This window comes from Gavialis gangeticus, unplaced genomic scaffold, assembly GCF_001723915.1.
Source record: "Gavialis gangeticus isolate Ggan-Ray unplaced genomic scaffold, GavGan_comp1, whole genome shotgun sequence".
NCBI classification, from domain to species: domain Eukaryota; kingdom Metazoa; phylum Chordata; order Crocodylia; family Gavialidae; genus Gavialis; species Gavialis gangeticus.
Genome location: NW_017729000.1, coordinates 20,239,091 through 20,241,934, shown reverse-complemented (window position 1 = coordinate 20,241,934; position 2,844 = coordinate 20,239,091). Strand labels below are relative to the sequence as shown.

Sequence of the window (2,844 nt, the reverse complement as noted above, 5' to 3'; positions counted from 1 at the left end):
GGGGGGGGGGGGGGGTCACATATATCAAGTATGTCTTTTGATTGCATGAGAGGCAGTGCTAATGTTAAACCTGTTGTGCATGTGCAAGTCCAGCTTTCCTGTTTTAAAGGTCGGGCCTGATCCTGAGAGGGTCACAGTGAAGTCAGTGGGAGCTGCTTTGATCCTATCAAGTCTGTTGTTCCTAAATGAACCACTCCAATACTGGAGCCTTCAGGAAGAACCAGCATGGGCTGTCTTGTAGTGGCACAATGTACAGATTGGGAGATCAAATCCCATGATCAGGTGGGTAAGGACAAGGATCAAGACTAGGACAAGCCACCAGAGCCAGCCAGCTCAGCCTAGGACAGTGTTTCCCAACCTTTTCCAGCCCAAGGCACACTTATATTAATAAAATTTTCCATGGCACACCTGTTAAGGCATTCCCCATCCTCATACCTATTGTAGCGCATTGCCATGGTAAAATTCTGTGGCACACTTTTGCAGTTGGAAAACACGGACGTAGATGACTCCCAGAAAGGGAAACAAGAACAGGGCTCTTGAATCAATATGAAATCTCTTTAAGAGGCCTCATTTTTCCTATCCTTTGCTTGCTACATTGAATGTGCCCTTCACCTTCCTACCACCCTGCAAATCCCTGCACTGGTTAAGAAGCCACTTTTGCATCAAACTCAAACCCCTCCTGTCCTCCAAGGCCCTTCACAGCTCTAATCCTGCCTGTATCTCATCTCCTATTGCCCCTTACTCCGCTAACCTGGCACCCTCCTTTCCCTCCCCAAGGTTTCTTCTCCCTCAAAAACACTCCTTCCTTACCTAACCCTCGCTTGGATCTGAATAGTCTCCCTATCCCTACAGCTCTGGGTAGGAACTCAGTCTTCTTCAGTGGGATTCATGCTGCAGGGCAGCAGCCCCGCTGCAGGGAGAGCTGAGATTTTAAGGTTATTGCCCTGTAAAAATAACAAATGCTCCTAATTAGTAAGATGCCTTAGTGCCTACTCCCCTTTGTAGTGGTCTTGGATTGGGATTCACCTGCAGTCTTTAGAGCCAGAGACCTTTCCAAAGAGGAGATCCCTGCAGCTGCAGGTTAACGGCAGCCGCCTGCTGTGACTAGAAGCTGTTTCATACCTGAGGAGCTGGCCACCTGCTTGGGAAGCAGAGGGGGAATGCTGCTTCCTTGAACTGTCTGCAGCATCTTGCTGTAAGCTGTTCCCTTGGGTATTTTGATGGATGTCCTCAGCTCAGTTTTAATCTTCAAACTGGATTGGCCTTTCCAAGGCTTGCAGGCTACAGAAGAAAAGATTGGGGAAAGAGGTGGAGGGTAGTAGACTTTGGCAGGGGTGAAACAGAAAGGCAGAGAATAATATAGATAACCACTAATAAAACCAAGGCACACACCTACATCAGCCCCACTCTCCTCTTTTGAAGAGAGAAGCTGGAGAGATTTAACTACATTTGTCTGTGTTGAAGGGAAGTAGCTCTAGCTCTACTGCTGCTGACACGCTGCTTGTGTCGATGCAAAACTGAACTCTTTTGAGAATAACTGATGCAGAGTGGGTTAGCTTCATGCAAGATGGGGCTTCATAACCCTCTCAAACAGTACTGAGATTTCATGGGGCCCCTCTGAATTTGGGAGTCTGGTTGGTATGTTTCCGACGGTGAAAGTACCTTTTCTGTAGGGACTTTGGTACTCAGGAAGCTAAATCACACTGACTCTCAACAAGGCTTTGCCTTTTAAGGCCATAGAAGTACTGTATTTTTTTCTCATACACCACACCCCCAAATATAATATGCACCCTGTTTTAAGAGGCCAGGTCAAGGAAAAAAAATATTCCTTGAAGAAACCACATAGCAGCCAGTAAGAAGTCAAGCCTGCTATCAGCACTTTGTTGATGGGGCCTACAGACTGAAACCACGTGCCAGGTCCAGAGCCACATGCTGGGTCTGATCTGGTGTGCTAAATCCAACCCTATGCTGGCTCTGACCTGGTGCACTGAGTCTGACCATACACTGCTTGCCAGATCCAGGTGCTGACACTGAGCCCAGGCCTGGGTCCATGTGCTAAGTCTGACACCGCACGTTGGGTCCAGGGCCGCATGCCAGGTCCAGGGTCACACACTGCTTCTGACCCTGTGTGCTGGGTCCAGGGCCATGTGCCAAGTCTGACCCCGTGCACCAGCCCAGTGTGATATGCAGAGTCATGTCATCTGGCCCGGGGCTTTCACAGGTCTGGAAAATTGCTGGTTGGGGAGTGGTGGCAATATGAATTGCTATGGATCTCAGAGTGATGGCAATTAATGTTGCCGCTGTTCCCCTGCCACCAAATTTCTAGGCCTGTGTGGATCTGGGTTTCTCGTGTATAATGTGTACCTTGAGTTTCACCAGCTGGTTTTGTTGAAAAAGGTGCAGAGATTATATGTGAGGAAATACAGTATTTTGACATATACCTCCCGTTGGTTTCATTGGTGCTTAGGTGCATACATACCTGAAGAGGCATACATACCTCTGGGATCTATGTCTGTCTTGAAAATCTTACCTCTTGCCTCCATGTAATGTAAATGCAAGGTACTTTTATTTTCTCCTTTGGGGACATTATGCAACAGCCAGACAGATTTTTTGGTTAAAGAGGAGGCAGCTGGCTCTCTGAGTGAGGGGAGAGTTAGGGTGGTAGGATCTGGTGTGACGGAAATTTGGTTGAATGATGATCATGTAGCCCTCCCTGATATTTTATGTATGTGATGTCTGCTGGTCTAACTGATCTCAATATTAATTAATGCAGACTATGGGATACAAGTCCATTATGGGACAGGATGGTAGGGAGAGATGGGCTGGCAGAGGAAGGTGAATGTT

General features: G+C 47.6%; 1 protein-coding gene across 1 annotated transcript in view; it reads left to right on the top strand.

Moving 5' to 3' along the window:
- DPYSL3 (dihydropyrimidinase like 3) overlaps window positions 1-2,844 on the top strand; it is a 93,980-nt gene that overhangs the window by 19,347 nt on the left and 71,789 nt on the right. The window lies entirely within an intron of this gene.